The sequence below is a fragment of the Lactuca sativa genome, chromosome 8, assembly GCF_002870075.4.
Source record: "Lactuca sativa cultivar Salinas chromosome 8, Lsat_Salinas_v11, whole genome shotgun sequence".
Classification (NCBI taxonomy): Eukaryota; Viridiplantae; Streptophyta; class Magnoliopsida; order Asterales; family Asteraceae; genus Lactuca; species Lactuca sativa.
Window position 1 is genome coordinate 314,021,629 of NC_056630.2, and position 21,660 is coordinate 314,043,288.

A 21,660-nucleotide genomic window follows, 5' to 3' on the forward strand; every position below is an offset into this window, starting at 1 on the left:
CGTTATTACTCACTAAATCCCAATTGACTTTGATTACTATTGATTATCGACCTGTATTTGTTTACTTGGACCTTACTAGCAGTACCAATGGGCCACTAAGTCCCAATAGCACTTAAAAGCCATTGAGGGTCCCTTAAATATGAAATTAGGTCGTAGGAGGGCCTAATAACATTTATTACTATTCCTTGGGCCCAAAATCATGTTAATGGGTCACGAAGGCCCCAACAAGCATGATTGGACTTTCAAGCCCAAAGTCTGGATTGTTTACTTGTTTTTAGGAATTGTATAATTGTTGGAAGGTTTGATTGGACGATTGTTATTTGGGATTGGCACGAGGCCGTTCGGTTGTTGTTAACGATTCTTGGAATTATACATATATTCATCTTGAAGAGTTGTAGTTTGTATTTTTTTTTTTTGACTCAAACATCTTGATAGTAAAAGGATTGATTCAAAAAGTTGGTTTGACCCATTTTATCCATTCTTTAATAAGCATGACAATTTTAGTCCCTTTTTAAAAAAAAGACATTTTAAGTCCTTAAATCATTTTCTTGACACATTTGACCTATAGACTTACTCAATTGATATTTTTAGCCCAAAATTTATTCTTTGACAGTTTCAGCCCTTCCAGAAAAGTAGTTTTTGGTCAAAGCCCAAACTTTTGCAACTTTTACAATTTTGGCCCAAAATCCAAGTAGTTTACATTTCTAGTCCTTTTTAGTAAAGAAACGCATTTAACCAATGAAATAATTTTGTTTACATTTTTATCCCCTGTTTTGAGAAATTTTTCATTTTAGCCCTTTGAAAATCATATTTTTCGCAACTTTGGGCTTAATGGGCCTAAAAGCCCAAAAATTGGCCCATTGAGCTATTATTTACATTTCAAGTCCTTTGAAGAGAATAATTTTCACAAAAACATTTATTTTAACTGTTTTGACTCTTTTGACCCTCAAGAAAACTGTGAAAAGCAACTTCTCACCCAACTTTTGTTTATTTGACAATTTAAGCCCCAAAATTTGTTTTATGTTACAATATGTCTATTTTAAATCTTAGAGGGTATTTTTCTTGACTTATTTAGTGTGGTATACCTTAGATCATGTTAGTTTTCCTTCTTATGTCATAGATCTCGAGATTTCTTCTCTTTTTGTTGCATATTTACCACATAAACACTTACAATCACATATACATGCATAAAATCATACATAACACACACATACACATAGATCTACACATTTTACTTGTATTCTCCCCCATAAAACTTGTAAACACCGAAAAAGAGGGGTATGAACTCACCTTGAGGTTTGGATTTTGTTTTGATGAAGAATTGAGAGAAGATTTCGGCCTAACAAGCTTCCTTAGAAGTCCTTGAGCTTAGATTGCTTCTAAGGAGTATGATTATCAAGTTGAATGAATTAAAAGATGATTTTTGATGAGGTATAGAAGTTAAAATTTTGATTTAAGTAAGAACTAACCAAGACTTGAAGTGATTTTTGAATTAAAAACTCTTTGGAATGCTTCTAATTCTCAAAAATTTAGATGAAAAGGAGAAGAGAGTTCTTATGTGTTTGAGACAGATTTTTGAGAGTGTGTGTGTGTGTGTGTTTTTCCTTGGTGCTCTCGGACGAAGAAGAAAAGAGAGGGATAAGAGAGATATAAGGATGTGATGGATGCATGGGAACATGAGATGGTTGCATGGAAGACCAAAATATAATTAGGAGGTGGCTAACCCTCCTTATTTCATCAATTTCCACTTTTTTTTTGTTTTCTTCTTCTTGGGCCGAGAAAGGGATAAAAGAGAAGAAGATTTGGGCCTTGCATGCTTAAGCCCATATCATGATCCAATAAGATGATTGTTGGCCCAATTGGTCTTTGGAGAGGGTTCACGGCCCAAAATAAATCAAGGATTGATTTTTATGGCTCATTAGGGCTAATTAGGTTAGTTATGGCCCAATAAGATCCATTAGGGTATTTTATTTCATTCTAGGCCCAATATGGCCCAAATTATTAAAATAAACGGAATTGGGTCCAATTAGAGCCCATTTAAGAGTTCTAAGCCCAAAGTAGTCAAATTGGAAACTTATTGGCCCATTAGGAGCAATAAGGAAGTCCTAGTTTAAAATGGACTTAAACTGTGATTTCTAGGGTTTCTAATTCTTTGTTGACTATTTGATGTGCTTGTATAAAGTGTTTCATGGGTGTTTTGTTGTTATTCAATAAGCATCATACATGCTTTCACATTTTTGGTTCACATTTGTTATCATTGTTCTTGTTACAAAGCATCAAAATTCCTAGTTGTGACATCATCCCCCCGTTAGAGGGAATTTCGTCCCGAAACTCATTTGAAAGCTAGATTTGAGAATGTGAGAATAGGTGAGGGTACTTCTGCTTCATCTGGTATTCGTGTTCCCATGTGAATTCTAGCCCACACTTCGCGTTCCACCGTACCTTCAAAATCGGAATGCGACTTTGCTTAGTTCGCTTCACCTCTCTGTCCATGATTTCGACTGGTTCTTCGACGAACAGGAGATTCTCGTTGATTTCTATTTCTTCAAGGGGAATGACGTGGGTTTCGTCAGATAAACACTTTTTCAAATTGGAAACATGGAATATAGGGTGTACAATGCTGAGCTCAGCGGGTAGCTGCAGTCTATATGCCAGTGGACTGATTCAGGTAAGAATCTCGAAAGGTCCGATATATCGTGGGTTCAGCTTCCCTCGTTTTCCAAAACGAATGACCCCTTTCCAGGGAGATACTTTTAACAACACCTGATCCCCGACTTGAAACTCCAAGGGCTTTTGCCATTTATCAGCGTAGCTCTTCTGTCGGTCGCGTGATGCTTGTAGTCGAGCTCTGATTTGAACTATCTTCTTCGTTGTTTCACGTATGATCTCCGGTCCCGTTAACGCCTTGTCTGATGTCAGTCTTCTTACTAGCTGGGTGTCACCTACCTCAACCCAACACAACGGTGATCTACATTTACGTCCATACAACGCCTCGAAGGGAGCAACTTTGATGCTCGTGTGATAATTGTTGTTGTACGAGAATTCGATTAAGGGTAAGTGGCTATCCCACGACTTTCCAAAGTCTATCACACATGCGCGAAGCATGTCTTCAAGCGTTTGAATGGTTCGCTCGCTTTGACCACCGTTTGCGGATGATAAGCAGTGCTCATGTCGTCATGTGTTCCCAGTGCTTTTTGAAGTGATTGCCAAAAGCATGAAGTGAATCTACTATCTCTATCTGAGATGATAGATACTGGCACTCCGTGGAGTCTCACAATTTCCTTGATGTATAGCCTTGTCAACCTCTCCATCTTGTAGGATTCTTTTGTTGGCAGGAAATGAGCGAATTTCTTCAATCTATCGACTATTACCCATATGGTGTCCAATCCATCTGTTGACTTGGGTAATTTGGTCACAAAGTCCATAGTAATCCTTTCCCATTTCCACTCGGGAATTACTGGTTGCTGTAATAATCCCGAGGGCTTTTGATATTCCACCTTCACTTTAGCGCAAGTAAGGCATTTGCTAACATAGGTGGCAATCTCTGCCTTCATTTTGGGCCACCAATAGTGTTGCTTAATATCCAAGTATATTTTGTCTGAACCCGGATGGATGGAGTATCGTGTCTTGTGGGCTTCATTCATGACTATCTCTCGGAATCCCCTAAATTTAAGGACCTTAATGTGGTTCATGAAATAATATGCTCCGTCCTCTTTCACTTCGAGATTCTTTTCCATTCCACGTAACGCTTCACTCGTTCTGTTTTCCGCCTTCATGGCATCTGACTGGGCTGTTCTGATTTGCGAGGTCAGGTGGGATTGGATGGTTATCGAGAGAGTTTTCACACGACAATTCGAGTATTCTTTCCTACTCAAGGCATCAGCTACCACGTTAGCCTTGCCTAGATGGTACTTGATTTCACACTCATAATCGTTTAGTAGCTCAACCCATCTTCGTTGCCTCATGTTCAACTCTTTTTGATTTAGGATGTGCTGGAGGCTCTTGTGGTCCGTGAAAATAGTGCACTTTGTACCATAAAGGTAGTGCCTCCAGAGTTCAAAATGCAACCTTCTGGTAGTGATAGTATTGGTGCACTACAGAGTGCTTGTTTCAAAGTTCGAAATGCAACCTCTTGCTTATCTATCCATTCGAAGGGAACACCATTTTGTGTAAGCATGGTAAGTTGCTTGGCTGTCTTAGAGAAGTTCTGGATGAATCTCCTGTAATAGCCTGCGAGGCCTAAAAATTGGCGAATTTATGTGGGTGTCGTTGGGATTGCCCATCCTTTGATGGCTTTGACCTTAGAAGGATCCACATGTATTCCTTCTTGACTAACAATGTAACCCAAAAAGTGCACACTACGGAGCCAGAACTCACACTTAGAGAGTCTTGCGTATAGCTTTTCGATTCGCAGGGTTTCCAAGATTCGTTGGAGATGTTGGCCATGCTCCTCTTCGCTTCGAGAATAGACTAAAATGTTGTCAATGAAAACGATGACAAAGTTGTCGAGGAATGGTCGGCAGATTCGATTTATTAGGTCCATGAATGTGGCAGGGGCATTCGTTAGACCGAAGGGCATTACGACAAATTCATAATGTCCATAACGAGTTCGGAAAGCGGTTTTGGGGATGTCCTCTTCTCAGGCTTTGAGTTGATGGTACCCAGATCACAGATCTATCTTAGAGAAATAGCTTGCGCCTTGAAGTTGGTCAAATAGATCGTCGATTCGCGGGAGTGGATAGCGATTTTTGACAGTGAGCTTATTTAGTTCCCTATAGTCAATGCACATCCTAAAATATCTTTCTTTCTTCTTAACAAAGAGAAATGGAGCTCCCCATGGTGAGAAACTGGGTCGGATGAATCCTTTGTCCAAAAGTTCACTGAGTTGGCTGGAAAATTCTTGCATCTCCACAGGAGCCAATCTGTAAGGCGATTTGGCAACGGGAGTAGCTCCTGGCACAAGATCAATTTGAAACTCGACTTGTCTTTTTGGGGGTATCCCCGGAAGATCTTCAGGAAAGACATCTGGGAACTCACAAGCTACTGGAATGTCTTGAATGTTGACCTCTTCCTTGGATTTATCCACTATATGAGCCAGAAATGTCAAGTCCTTCGTTCGCAGATACTTATGTGCCTTAATGGACAATATAAGACGAAGGTTTGTGCTAGGTTTGTCTCCGTATATAATTAGGGTTTTGCGATTCGGAAGGTGAAGGTGAACGGCCTTCTCGTGACACATAATCTCAGCATGGTGGGGGCTTAACCAATCCATGCCAATAATCACATCAAAACTCCTAATGGAAACAGGCATTAAGTTTATTCGAAAGACGTGTTGGTTTAAGGCTAGGGTACATCCGATATATATTTCCCCAGTGGATTTTGTTTTCCCATTGGGCATTTCCACCGTAAAGGTTTCATTAAGCTTTTGGGGTTGTTGTTTTAACAAGTGTTTAAATTTATTTCTCACAAAGCTTCGTTTTGCTCCGGTATCAAATAGGATGCATGCATAAATGTGGTTAAGGAGAAACGTATCGGTGACAACAGCGGGATCCTGAACCGCTTCAACCCTGACCCATGGTCAGCACTCTACCTATTCCTCCATTCCCAGGGTTGTTGTTTTTAGGGAAGTTTCAACGGAAATGTCCAGTCTTTCCACATCCATAGCAGGTGTGGCTCGGTCCTGCATTGTTGCCGCTGTTGTTGCTGTTGTTGTTGTTGCGGTTGTTACTGTTGTTGTTTCCTTGCTGCTGATTCTGGGGAGGATAGGTCCTGCAATATTTTGCTGTGTGACCCTTTCGATTTCAGTTGCTGCAATGCATCTCTCTGCATTCCCCATTATGACGGAGACTACACTTGTTGCACTTTGGAAGAGTTCCAGAATACTGCCTAGGAGCACTTGGAACAGCTGAGACTGGAGCATGTGGTGCGGATGGAACTTGGATGGTTGCAACATTGACTATCACTATTTGTTGCTTCTTGGACGATTCTAAGCCTTGACGTCCCTTCCTCTTGTTGTTCTTTACTTTCTTTTTGTCACTCTCCTTCTTGCCTTCAGCCTTCACCAGCTTCTCACCCTTCTTGTTGTTGTGGTCGTACAACTTCTTGGCCAATCTCTTGGCACTGTCGAAAGTTTCGGGATTCGCTGCTATCACATTTCCTTGGATTGGGGAGGTTAGTCCCCAGATGAATCGTTCGATTTTCTTTCCCTCCGAAGTAATCATGCTAGGGCACAACAAAGACAGTTCACTAAACCTTGATATGTATGCGTCAATGTCGAAATTTCGGACGATGAGATTCCACAACTCTTGTTCCATCTTCTGAATTTCTCCTCACAGGTAGTACTCGGCCATCAGCATTTCTTTCATCTCCCTCCACGACATAGAGTTGGCTACGAGAAGAGTCATGGCTTCTACGTGTCCGTTCCACCAAGTGAGAGCTTGATCAACGAAAGTTCATGCGGCAAACTTCACCTTCATGTCCTCAGGGCATTCGCATATCTTGAACCCTGATTCCATCTTCTTGATCCATCTTTTCAGAGTTAACATTCCCCCAGTGTTATTAAAGGTTCGTGGCTTGGCATTAGTGAAATATTTGTAGGAGCATACCTTGGTAGGTCCTTGATTCATCCCATTGTTTGAACTTCCAGCCCCTTGTCCATTGACTCCACCATTGTTCCCTTGGTGGATTTGTGCCATGGATGCAGTGACCGCAACAGATACAGCTGCTTGGAATGCAACTGAGTTGACTTTGGGTGGGGTTGGCCCAGGGTTTCCGCGGGTTGGTCGTTGAGGCATATTTCTGTCATGGAACGGAAAGATGTTGAGTACCTATGGTTTCTTTTGTGAGATCGTGGTCCTATAAACTAGGTGTGTGGCACGAACTTAAGTAATGTCACAAATTAGCATATAATCATGGATATATAACACATAGCAGATTACAACGTCACAGTAGAACACATAAAATCTTCCATTAATATTATCCGCACTTTGATACATGAAAATTTGCTCGAAAGAGCACACATAAATGGTGCAAGTTCGACAGCGTAACGACTCTATGAGTAGTGTAATCACTTAAACATAGAGTTGATGGTACATAGCATAGATCATAGCACTAGTAAGGTAAGTCTACTCCTAACACTCTATGGAGCGCCATATGACTGCAGGGAGGTCATATACCAAAGTGTTGTGCCAACAACTAGGCCATCTCAGTCATTTCTCCAATGACTTCATCCCTCTCCTGCTCAGCTTGCATTGCTCATATTTCTATGGCGAATAGTTGTTGCTGCAGAGCAGCAATCTCAGCTTCTGGAGAGCGATTCTCCCTTGCGGGATTCCCTGGTAGGGGGGGTGGTCCTGCTGCACCTCGCTGACAGGTGATGTGGCAGACTCCTCGCCTGAGTCTTTTTCTTCCTCCATGTCATCATTGGTCCCATCAAACTCGTAGTCTGAGTCTGTGTACTCATCAGGCCCCACGTCGTGTGCTCCCCCTGATCTCCCTCAGGCTCATCTTTGATCATCCCGTGAGCCACTAAGACCTGATGAGACTGAATGCCCTGGTGCTCCCCTTTCATGGTGACTGAGAGGAGGTATATGAATAAATTACGATTACTCCTAAGATGGTTTAATTATTGTATAAATTGAGTTGATGTTCTCTTCTTAGTGATAAAGGGGTATGTTTTTAGGTTTACCTACCATCACGATCTCCTCGGGGCATGTGATAGTTGTACCTCAGAGGAAATGTAGTTGATCAGGCTTCATTCACTCCTTAATATGACTATGAATAGTCCCGGCTTAACCGAGATGCTAGCATTATCTTGTTTGATTTGGTATTATTATTTTTCCTATGTCTTACGAGTAAGGGTGTTTTATCATTGTGTTTATTTGTTTTGTTTTGTTTAGAGTTGTTTTGTCCCTCTTTGGTTTATAGTTGCATATCAATGTGTGGTTAGATATGCTAGTTCACTATAAACAGAGCTCTGATACCAGCCTGTCACACCCCCGAAATAGACGGCAGAAACGTCCGAGGGCTCGTGTGACTTAAATTGAATATCATCACAATGAATATACATGAATCATAACATAAACATCACCATGCATCAATATATTACAACTGACATTGTTCACATCAAGTACATTGTTTTAAAGTTACAAATCCATACATAAATTGTTTGATAGTTTTCAAAAGCAAAACACTAACATACTTGGTACTTATTCCTCAACTTACCTGTTACCTGAGAATACAAGTTATTTTGAAAAATGGTCAACATATGGAATGTTGGTGAGTTCATAAGCAGGTTTGATATGAAAATGTTTTGTGTAGTTTGAACGAAAACAACCCAGAAAATCCGATATTTTTTGTGAAAAGACCATTGTTTATAAAAAGGTGTGAAGATCCGTAAATATATGCATGATGATTTCAAAACATGTATAATTGAAAAACTTTGTATTAAACGTACAAGTGAAAATGTTGAACTTCCCCGGAAAACCCGATGTTTACTAAAATAAAAATATCATATAACGGTTTGAATGGTTATCAATCACGTGAATGATTTTGAATTACCATGATTACTTGATTTATATTGGATTTATTTATGTGAGTCGTTATAACCATGCATGATGATAGGATAAAATAACAAACGTGAAGATCGATTAGATCTATGAAACAGGTATTACGATGAACTCAAAACAGTAAATAAAACAGGAGTGGATCAAAACATGTCGAATGATTAGATCAAATAATCCTCAGCAGAGCTCGACTAAGAACTTCCGCTGTAGAGGATTTAGGGTTACAAGAACGATAATAATAAACTTGTGAATAATGCACTGATCGTTCTATTCTCTCTTTTTTTTTACCTAAGATGCATGCAAGCACCTATATTTATATTCAACCCTACTAAACTCACGGATGGACAGGCCCATACCGGAGATACAAAAATGGACTAGCTAACGAGCCCAATAGACGCAACACTTAATACAAAACACGACCCAACAATCTCCCCCTTTGCGTCAAATTGGAGCGAGACTACTTCTTCTTTGAGCCAGCAGCGGGAGCCTTCTTTACAGTATCAAACAGACGTGTGATAAGAGCGAGAATAGTCTGTCTGAACCGAATGTACCATTATATCATGTCATCGAAGTACTTGACATCATCCGCTGAGTTCTACTTGCATTTGTGGATGATCCCCAAAACGTGCTCTAAGCAAGCAGTGGTGTAGAGGTGTTTGTCAGCCAAGGCGAAAAGACATTTCTGTCCTTCGTTCCTGGTGAACATGACCGAATTCCTTCTCGAGTCAATTTTACCCATCTGCATTTGGTTGAGATCACTGGCAGAGCCAACAGGAGATATTTTTGGTTTCTTCTTAAATACGCTTGCAATCTCCTGATCCATCAGTGCAACTTCCATGATGTAGCACACTAGCATCCTCTTGAGATGGCCGATGATCGGACCATATTCAGCTTCGTTGGTGAGAAGGATGTTGTGCAAGATAATCCAATCATGGGGATTAAGGTTTGGAAGATCTGCAAGGGAAATAGCATGTTCGGTTTTGGCAGATCCCCGAAGTACCTTGAACCGAATGTTGATGAAGTTCCCTTCACTATACGGCTTCAAGACCCGAACGTTGATAATTTTCTGAGCGCTCCAAGTCTGATACTGAGGTTGAGCAGCCTTCAGATAGAAATTAATTAAGTCCCGATCAACCTGTGGATGAGGATGAGGGAACTCTGCAACGTTGGAGAAGGCATGAAAGATGAACGCCTTTCGGGTCAGTGGCATGTCAAACTGAGAGTCGACAGTGTTGGAACAATCAAAAGAGATTACAGGTTCCAGCCACAAGATACTCGGTGTGTCAATGGCTTCTTTTATCATCCTCTCTAGAGTCCAGGCAGGAAAAAAAGTTTTCCTACTCTCAATAAGGTCGTGGGCTTCCTTCTGTTTTCGTTCAGCTTCTTCTGCCTCTCTTGCTACACGAGCACTGACATCAGCCTCATTGCGTCGACTTCTACGTTTCAACAAGTCGGCGATTGTTTCTTTGTCTTCTTCTTCTTCTTCTTCAGCAATATTTTTGCCTTTGTCTTTCACACCAGAACCGGAGGCTTGGCCTATTGGAGGAGGTTCGGTAGTGTGAGTTGCCTTTGAGGTAGGAGGTGGTTGGGACATAGATTCCTTCTCTCCCCCTTGTGTCGGAATGGACACGAAATCAAGTAACCCTTCGATTTTGCTGAGCAGGGAAAGGGTGGGAGCGAGCTTCTCTGCAAGGTACGCCGCACAGAGTAGTTTAGAATGGGATCATGTGCTTCAAGGATGTTGGAGATGGCAGAGTGGACATCCGAAACACACGACTTTATCACCTCCCTTTCGGACCGAAGAGAGTTAATCTCCTGTTGAGAGTGGGAGAGTTGAACACTCTTGACCTTTAGAGCAGTGGTCTTCTTGGAAACAACATCCATAAGAGAGTTCTCAGCAGCCAAATCTTCTTGTAGCTTCGAGAGACGCTCGTCAATGGTTGTGCGGAAGGCTGAGTTGTCGTCTGAAAGCATTTGACGAAAAGAAGCGAAGGACTTCAACTCAGTGGAGACTGACGTTGCTAGCTGTTGAACAATTGGTTCCAACGTAGTCTTGGCAGCATTTGCACTCTCCTGTAAAGACTTTAATAGGCAAGAGGCATCAGAAAATAGTTTATCGACTTTTTCGGTCGCTGCCTGACAGGCTTTTGTTGAGGCATCGATGGCGGAGGTTGCAGAAGCAATAGAATCTTGTTGAGCTTTAGAGAAGGCGTCAACAATCTTCTGAACTGCATCTTCAGAAAGGGATGACTGAGAAGTGGAAGAGGAGGCGATGAGCAAGTCAATCTTGCCATGGAGCTCCTTAAGATGTCGTTTTGTGACAGGAGCGTCGTCATCGTCATCACTCTGTATTTGAAACGGACTATAGTAGACCGAGTCAAACGTCATATCTTCCCCGCCAAGGAATGGTTCTTCTCCCTCTGAAGCATGACCAGGAGAAGGTGGTGGTGGTGAAGCTGGTGGTGTAGTAGTATGGGTAGGTTCGGGTTGGGTTGTTTCGGGTATAGGTGTAGGTTCGGGCGCTTTTGTGGTTTCGGGTGCTGGAGTGGTTTCGGGTGCATCAGTATGAACCCACGTATCAGATACGTTGGCTCTAACATCTGCAGTGGATGTTGTGGTTGCGTCGGTGAATATTGGTGTTGGTATTGGGATTGAAGTGGGTGGTATTGAAGTAGTGGAAGTTATGGGGGGAATAGAAATAGGAATGGTTTTAGGTGGAGAGGAAATTGGAGAAGTAGAGGCATGAACTTCTGGGGTAGGAGATCTGGGTGGAGTGTTGCCTCGTGGAGAGTCATCAGAATCCGAACTCTCACCCTCAGACTCGCTTGAGGAGGAAGCGATGATCAGCTTTCGCTTCGGCTGAGTTTTCCGTCTCTTTTGCTGCGGAGACTGAGCAGCCTTGGTTGGTTTCCTCTTCTTTGGGGATGGGCCTTTAGCTCCTTTAGCCACTTGTTTCCCCTTATCAGCCTTCTTGCCTCTTGGAGCAGGCTTGTCGGCATCATGAATGGACTTCAACATCTCCGGAGTAAGATCCCTCAGACCAGAACGCTTGAACCCTTTGTACGTCTGGATAATCCGACTGTTAGCAGGAACATCCCCATACATGGTTTCCGGAATTGAACCGTTGAATGGAAACTTTGAAGCGTCCGATACAATGATCTTCGTGGTATGGAAGGTACCAATCGAAGACATTGGAGCACCAGAGACAATGGGGACGTGGTACTTTTCCATCACCCATTTCGTGATCAGAGTCCAGAACCTAGCGTATGAAATCTCAGAATGTCTGGAGGTAGAGGAGAGACTCTAGATGAGTTGTTGCCATAGAACAAATCCATAATCCATGTTGATGCCATTTTATATACCATACATTATGGACAGAAATAACCGACTGGCACCATCAGATCCAGCACTTCTTTCAGATAACCCTTTGAATAGAACAGTGAACATCCCGTTCCACTGTGGAGGTAGGCACGACTTCTTGAACTTCGTGGCCGTAGTAAGCACCTCCGTATAACCCATGTTATAAAACATGTAGAACAAGTGCCCCATTGGAATCGTTTCAGGGTTAACCCTCGAAGAATCAGGTTCAAACCCTAACAGCGAGCAAAACCTTTGCTTTGAGATTGATGCCTTGTGCTGAAAGATATCAAAGAAGATTCTGTCAACGACCTTGTCGTAGTGAGCGGTCGCAAAGATCTGTGACAAGAACTCCATCAAAACAGATTCAGCTCTTGTAAGTGCAGGAGCAATCGGAGAAAACTTCAAACACTCGATAATGGGGAACATGAAGGCGTCGTAAGCATGAAGGGTTAAATCGATGATTACGCTTTGTTGTGGGCGAATGGGCATTATGTGGGATGTTGCGTGAACAGAAGATGAATCTGCCATTGCTTGAAGAAAGTGGAGAAGATGATGAACAGTGAAGGTTTAGTTATTTCTTGCGCTCTGGGAATTTGAATTGCAGTAAAGAGGTAAACGGTGGAGGAGGTTGCCTTTTATACTATGGTGTAAGGAGAGAGAAAAATCATCCCAAATCTTCTATTGAAAAACGAAGGGTTTTTCCGGAGTTGACTGATGCGTGACATTTGGGGTTACCGACGATCACGCATGAGAGAGAATGTCAGGTCCCAAATAACACGCCTTCCCATCAGGCGCCGTTTGGAGACGAGACGGTTCAGATTCACACGCGCCCTTCTTGCGCTGTTTGGAGATTAAACGGTTCCGATTCGCACGCTGTCCCTTTTAGCGCCATTTGAAATCAAATGGATTAGACTCCCGCCTGAGTCAGCATGTCTTCATCTTATCCCTTTAAATTGTAACGGCATCTTTTGAAAAATGCCCCCACGTGGATTAAAATCAACCACGGCCTTTAATCAACTGCCAATCCAATTAAAATGCCTTGTAATTAATAGAACCTGAATTTAGGAAAATCAAAGATTTTCGTGCTTAGGGTGTAAAAGAAAAGAAATAAAGCAATATTTTTGGGAAAATATGTGATGTCAATTAAGACACAAAACAAATGATCTCGGGCACGAATCTCTTCCTTCAAAGTCAAGAGAGACCTTAAAGTGTTTGTGTGGTTTCCCGTTGAATAATGATCAAACACTTATTAAGAAGTGTTGAAAGGCTTCTTTTAAATAGGCTTATTAGGGTGGCTTTCGTTTCGATTCAAACTTCCTTATCTTGATATAAGATAGAAAGCGAACGAAGTACTTGTGAGACCGGTGTAGTCTATTGAACAAGTAGGTTGGAGATAATTTAATTTAGCTCAGAAATATGTATATAAAATCTCAACAAAAATTTAAAACTGGATCCCAAGGGAAGAAATGTTATGGGTGTGAACAATTTCATAGGAATCACACAAAAAGAAAAATTTGAGACTTCAAGGAGGTACATCCGTCAATGCATTAGTGAAAACTAGAGCAAATTAATTGTTCACCGTCAATTCGTATTGGGTATTGAATTTTGGGTTTCACTTAGACCGTAGTGGCACGAAACTAAGATCATGAACACAGAAATTGTGCAACCATAAACCTCAGTGGTAATTTCTGAGAGTCTCAAGGGTTACGTTTGTGAAACGAATGTGATGGAGAAATGCAATTTAGACGGCGTAAGAAATCAAAGTACCTCTGCTGTGAAAAATAGGACCAAGCAGAAAACTCTTATCTCATGTGAGAAGAGAGTTAGGTAGCTCATGATTAGAATAAATAAGAAAGCCTAATTGGGAAGACAAGGTTTGTTTATACCAAGTCAGTAAGGCCTATTATTCAGAATCAGGTGAGGCTTTGGAGACATACAACAGCATGCTTCTAAGGACACTTAACTAATTCAATAATTTCCCCATAAACGAACACACACATAAACTTAAAGCCAAAGAGAAAATAAAGAACAAAGTATTTTTGGAGTTTTAGAATTTATATAAAAAAAAATATTTTTGGAATTTTTAATAAAAAATAAAAATAAAAAAAATAAAAGTGAAATAAATAAAAAAAAACAGAAAAAAATTTGGAACCGAACCCGAGCGTTCGGTTTATTTCGGTTGTGAAAAACTTTGGAACCGAACCAGAGCGTTCGGTCTATTTCGGGTGAGAAAAATTTTGTAACCGAACCCGAACGTTCGGTATATTTCGGTTGCTAAAGAAAATAGGTTTAACAAAGAGAATAACTTTGACAATAAGATAAATGCATTTGGAACAATTATGCATAAGATCTACAACCAAGAAAACTACCTTTGATTGATGAGCGAAAAGCAGATTATTCAATCGACCCCGAGCGTTCAATTCATTTCGGTACATTAGTACAAGACCCGAACCCGAACGTTCGGTCTATTTCGCTTCTTACTTTTGAGTTTGAGAGGTAATGTTTGGTACTGACTCCGATTCCATCATACCTAGCCCTTGTAGAATTTTGTTGAACGATGCTTCAGGAAGAGCTTTGGTGAAGATGTCAGCCAGTTGATCAGTGGTTCGAACAAAATGAATTTCGACGTTCCCATCTTCCACATGATCCTTAATGAAGTGATACCTCAGTGCTATGTGCTTAGTCTTCGAGTGTTGCACTGGGTTATGACAGATCCTAATTGCACTTTCTGAGTCGCAATATAGTGGGATCTTTTTCATATTGAGTCCATAATCCCGGAGTTGACTTTGGATCCAAATCACTTAAAAAGTACAGGAGGCAGCTGCGATGTATTCTGCTTCAGCGGTAGACAGTGATACACAGGTCTGTTTCTTTGATTGCCAACTAACCAACTTCCCGTCTAGGAATTGGCAGCCTCCCGTGGTGCTTTTCCTGTCTAGTCCACAACCTCCAAGGTCTGCATCTGAGTAGGCTTGAACGAAGAAGCCTGAGTTGGATAGATACCATAGGCCTAAAGAGGTAGTTCGCTTGAGATAACGGAGTATGTTCTTCACTGCAAGCATATGAGGTTCACGTGGATTCGCCTGAAATCTAGTACAGTAACAAACAGAGAACATTATATCAGGCCTGCTAGCAGTAAGATACATCAGAGAACCGATCATCTGGCGATATAGCGTAATATCAACTGCTGGCTTATCCAATGATGGAGAAAGCTTGGTGCCGAATGCCATTGGAACTTTAACCTTTGAATCTCCCATCATGCCAAATTTTGCGAGGTGAGTCTTCGTGTAAGCTTCCTAATTAATAAAGATGCCTTCGGGTCCCTGTCTAATATTTAAACCAAGGAAAAAGTTAATTGGACCCATTGAGCTCATTTCAAATTTAGTCTCCATCAGCTTTCTGAACTCAGCTGTTAAGCCAGGATTCGTTGAGCCAAAGATGATATCATCGACATAAATTTGAACAATCATAAGGTGGTTACCTTCCTTCTTACGAAAGAAGGTTGGGTTAACCGAACCTTGTTTGAATTTTGACATCTTTAAAAACTTGGTTAGCGTTTCATACTAGGCCCTCGGAGCTTGTTTCAGTCCATATACGACTTTGTCCAAAATGTAACAGTGATTGGGGTACCTTTCATTGACGAATCCAGGAGGTTGCTCCACGTACACCGTTTCTTCAAGTTCTTCATTTAGAAATGCGCACTTGACATCCATTTGGTAGACCTCAAAGTTTTTGTGTGCAGCATAGGCAAGAAATATTCTAACAGATTCCAGCCTAGCTACAGGAGCGAAAGTTTCTTCATAGTCGATTCCTTCCTCCTGACAGTATCCTTTCACCACCAGACGGGCTTTGTTTCGTATCACGTTGCCTTCCTTGTCCATCTTATTTCTGAAGACCCATTTGAGACCAACAACTGAGGCATCTGGAGGAGTTGGAATGAGGTGCCAAACTTTATTCCTTTCGAATTCATTCAGTTCGTCTTGCATAGCTTGAACCCAATCGGAGTGATCAAGAGCAGTGTTAACTGTCTTTGGTTCAACTTTTGAGACAAAGGAGCTAAACATACAGAATTCTACTTTTGAAAATAAGGAAGTTTGTTTTGCCTTTAGTTGTGATCGGGCCAGGACCTTTTCAGAGACATTACCGACAACCTGGGAAACAGGATGATCTATAGTCCATTTGGCAAGAGGAGGGTAATTTGGATCATAAGATGGATCCAATTCAGCGTTTACCATCTCTTCTAGTTCAGATTGACTGTCATCGTCATAAAGCATATCAGTATTCTCCCCCTCGACAGATAAGTTTTCAGATGTATCTTGAGTTTCCAGAGCTATAGGGGTTTCGGGTGGTGTTGAGCTTTTAGGTCTTGACGCACCTTCGGGTGTTGTAGCACTTTCGGGTGTTATAGCACCTTCGGGTGTAGCTTGAGAACTGTATTCCCCCTCAACATGTGAGCTCGGCTGTGATGACAAAGATGTGTCCTCCCCCTCAACTGAAGTATCGTGCTGTGGAGGTTCGTTAGAACTTGATCCTCCTTCATTCATTCTCTTTGCAGTATCTTCGATGAGTTGCTTCAGATGATCTACTTTGTTGTCTGCTGCACTAGCTTCTGAGAGACTTGCCTTCTCTGGTTCATCGAATAACTCGACGAACTTCTCAAATAGGTTTTCGATCGAGGCTGTGACTTGGCCCGTGTGAGAAAAGATTTCTCCAACTGTGTCTTCGTTGGCCTTTAGCTTTTTGACATAGCTATCATCAAAAGTCACATAATAAGTTTATTCTATTTTCCTTGAGCGCTTGTTTAATACCCTGTAGGCTTTAGAAGTGAGAGAATAGCCCAGAAATATCCCTTCATCGGCTTTGACATCGAACTTGTTACGATATTCTTTAGAATTGAAGATGAAACACCGTGAGCCGAATACATGGAAAATTTTGACATTTGGCTTCCTGTTGTTGATGATCTCATAAGGAGTGAGAGTGAATCGCTTATTGAGATATGACCTGTTCTGCGTAATGCATGCTGCAGCAATAGCATCAGCCCAAAAATATAAAGGTAAAGAAGCAAAACTTCGCATGGTTCGAGCCGCCTCACACAAAGATCGGTTTTGTCTTTCGACAATCCCATTTTATTGAGGGGTGTAGGGAGCTGAGAAGTTGTGACTGCTTCCTTTTTCGGCCAAGAATTCTTCGAATTCTTTATTTTTGAATTCCAGCCCATTGTCGCTCCTGATGTTGCGAACGACTTTCTTCAGCTGTACTTCAACCTGCTTGATAAACATCTTTAGCTTGAGAGTTGCTTCAGATTTGTGCTTCAGAAAGAACACCCATGTAAAACGTGAAAAGTCATCAACAATAACAAGAATATACTTGCTACCGCCGATGCTTTCAATAGATGATGGACCACACAAGTCAATGTGAATTAACTCTAATGGTTCAACAACTTTGGTGTTTACAATCGATGGGTGACTTTGACGACTCTGCTTCCCCATTTCACACGCAGCACATAAATGTTCTCGATCGAATTTGAGCAGTGGAAGACCTCGAACATGACCACCTGTGACAAGTTTGTTGATATCCTTGAAGTTGAGATGAGAGAGCCTTCGGTGCCACAGCCAGCTTTCGTTAGATTGTGCTTTGGATAACAGGCAGATAGCTGGATTCCCTTTGATGGGTTTGAGGTTCAGGGGAAACATTTCGCCTTTGCGCTCCGATTTGAGAATTACTCTTTTCGTTTTCTTTTTAATTATTTCCGAACCCTCATCATCGAATGAGACCTTGAGACCGGTACCTCCAACAAGCTGAGATACACTGATGAGGTTGTGTTGTAGTCCTTCAACGTATGCGACCTTCCTAATCGTAAAATCACCATTTGTTATCATTCCATAGCCTTTTATTGTGCCGAATGAGTTGTTCCCGAAATTGACATTTCCACCGTTTAAAAGAGACCGAAATTCCCTCAGCTCTTCCTTCCTTCCTGTCATGTGACGCGAGCAGCCACTGTCAATGTATCATTCTTCGTCAAACTGCTCGTCACTGATAACCTGCAAAAATTAAGCAGATTCAGGAACCCAAAGTTTCTTGGGTCCACGTGAGCCTTTCACAGGAACAGGAATAGTAAGAGAGATGTCAACAAGATATGTTCTTTTTATTAAAGTTGTTTCATCTTTCTTTTTAATGGTGAAAACCTTAATTTTATTGGGATTTGTTATTGTCGGTTTGGATTCAGGTTTAGGCACTGGGACATTGGAATGCTTTTGATCGGTTTTGACTGCGGAAACCTTCGATTTTCCTTTCAAATCTGTTGAAGATTTTGGATTTTGAGTATTAACAGAATTGGATTTAGAATGAGGTTGAGAGGAATTAGAAGGATTAGAAGAAGTAGAACGAGAAAATTTAGACTGAGATGTTTTCTTGACTTGAGGTTCTAAGTGACCCTTTTGTTTTTTATCATTAGTGGTACCAAACTTAGAACTTTGGATGCTTTTGCTCTCAGAACCGAACTTATGCTTTCGGTAGCTTGTGTTTTCTGAACCGAACCTTTGCCTTCGGTTATCATAATTTTCAGAACCGAACGTGTCCTTTCGGTTGTTATGACCCTCAAAACCGAACCTCTCCCTTCGGTTGTTATTACTTTCTTGTGATCTAAAGGTACTTTTCTCTAACTTTGAATTTCTGTCATGATGAGAGAAATGGGCGTTTTGAGATTGCCAAAACTGTTTTCGTTCTGAGAGATTCTTCTTGTATCTCATATTCCTTTGCTGCTTCTGATTCTTCACTTGCTTCGGCTGTCGATGGATATTTGCTTTTGCCTTTTGCTTTTTGTCAGCCGGTTCACTCTAAACTGATGAGGTTTCGCTTGAAGGAGTGACTTCTTTTGCAGGATCTCCTTTTTCTTCAGGAACATCTTTTGTACCACTAGTACTTGGCATGTCAAAGTTATCGGGCTTATTCAGAGGCTCTGATACCAATTGATAGGATAAAATAACAAACGTGAAGATCGATTAGATCTATGAAACATGTATTACGATGAACTCAAAACAGTAAATAAAACAGGATTGGATCAAAATATGTCAAATGATTAGATCAAATAATCCTCAGCAGAGCTCGACTAAGAACTTCCGCTGTAGAGGATTTAGGGTTACAAGAACGATAATAATAAACTTGTGAATAATGCACTGATCGTTCTATTCTCTCTTTCTTTTTACCTAAGATGCATGCAAGCACCTATATTTATATTCAACCCTACAAAACTCACGGATGGACAGGCCCATACCGGAGATACAAAAATGGACTAGCTAACGAGCCCAATAAACGCAACACTTAATACAAAACACGACCCAACACATGATAATGAATAGTTCGTCTGTCTTGGCACTCTGCTGAATGCCAGAATTGATCTTAAGATTGTGTCACCCTAGACTGGCAGAGTCTAACTGTAGCGAACAGCTGACGTGTGGGGGAGTCATGCCCGTATAGATCTATACACAAACTCTCGCTCTCCCTCCAGGAGACTTTGATTATAACTACAGACTACGACCGACACACGTTGGTGCCACCCGTTATTACTCACTAAATCCCAATTGACTTTGATTACTATTGATTATCGACCTGTATTTGTTTACTTGGACCTTACTAGCAGTACTAATGGGCCACTATGTCCCAATAGCACTTAAAAGTCATTGAGGGTCCCTTAAATATGAAATTAGGTCGTAGGAGGTCTAATCAATTTAGGGTTGCATGTACGCATAGGAATGTATGTTTTGCTCAAAACCCATCACCACATACCAGCACAAGTACAATCCACACCAAACAAGCAAATAACATACCAAACAAGCAAATAACATACACGTACTAGATACCAAACAACCTAGTATTGTTATCCTATAATCTAAAAATCGCACACGATCTCATGTAAATACACATCAATGTAATGTAGTGAGAAACTCACTTCGAACCGAAAGTAAATCACAAAAAGAAACCATAAAACTCCAAATAATCAAGGAACTTCCTTGCCCCCTATTGAAGTGTTATAAAACATTAAAAACATAACCCTTATCCCTTAATTCAACTACTTAGTCCCTTGTTTCGTTTTCAACTCTTAACCCCAAAACTACAATATGTTTAAGACTTGTTTTGACCCCTTAAACCCATTAAATCCAAATTATTATCCCATATTCAAAAGTTTCAGCTCAATAACTTTCCATGGATATATTAAACTAAGGGGCTATTTTTTTGCCTTTACTCGTTCCGATCAGAGATGATTGCTGATTTAGTCAGCAGTTAGAGCGTTTGATAGACCTCTAAAGTGTCTGACGCAGTCAACAATAGCTCCCTAATGGGCTGACTCGGTCCCCCATAAAATTAATGTTGACCCAAATAAACCCCATCGTCCATTTGTCTCGTGCCTTAACATAAATCACACAGCTTCTTCCCTTCCTTCCATCTTTAGTGCAACCTAAAACAGATCCCTCCGACGACTTTGACGCTTTCTCAGTGACTTTCAGCGACTTCATAGCCATCACTTCGACTTCGACATCTACAACAACAGGTAAGCATTGGTTGTTTTGTAATTATATTTTCTAAAGCATACATATGAAATCAATTGAATACCATGTGTGTATGAAATCAATTGAAAACCATGTGTGTATGAAATCAATTTTCCACACGAATTGTGTATGAAATCAGATTGTATCTACATGAAAGCTGACCATGAGTGTATGAAAATAGTTTATTTGTATATGATTTCCAATTTATATGTATAAAAGCCGGTTATAGGTTTATGATATCAGATTATAAGGTTATAAAATCAGATTTATGCCTATGAAATCAGAATATGTTTGTGTATGAAATCAGAATTTATGTGTGTATGTAATCAAATTTTTATTCTTGATTTATGTTGTATGAAATTTGAAATTGTTGTATGAAACCTGATATTTGAAGTTGTATGATCATGATTTATGTTGTAAGCATTGGTATGAAATCTAAATTTGTTGAAACGTTTTATGATCTAGGTATGAAATCAATATTTATGTTGTACATGTTATTAAAAATTGATGAAATCAGATTTATGCTTGATTTATGTTGTACATGTGTGTTAAGCTATTTTTTCTTTTATAATAGACATGACAGATAAAAGAACTAGAATTAGTTAGAAGTTAGAGAGTGTTGACAATTTTTTTTTGAAGGATGTATACACGAACCAACCAATAATGATCAGCGGAAACGTCCGAAGGCTCGTGTGACTTAAATTGAATATCATCACAATGAATATATATGAATCACAACATAAACATCACCATGCATCAATATATTACAAATGACATTGTTCACATCAAGTACATTGTTTTAATGTTACAAATCCGTTCTTAAATTGTTTGCTAGTTTTCAAAAGCAAAACACACTAACATACTTGGTACTTATTCCTCAGCTTAGCTGTTACTTGAGAATACAAGTTATTTTGAAAAATGGTCAACATATGGAATGTTGGTGAGTTCATAAGCAGGTTGGATATGAAAATGTTTTGTGTAGTTTGAACGAAAACAACCCAGAAAATCCGATATTTTCTGAAAAGACCATTGTTTATAAAAAGGTGTGAAGATCCATAAATATATGCATCATGATTTCAAAACATGTATAATTGAAAAACTTTGTATTAAACGTACAAGTGAAAATGTTGAACTTCCCCGGAAAACCCGATGTTTACGAAAATAAAAATATCGTATAACGGTTTGAATGG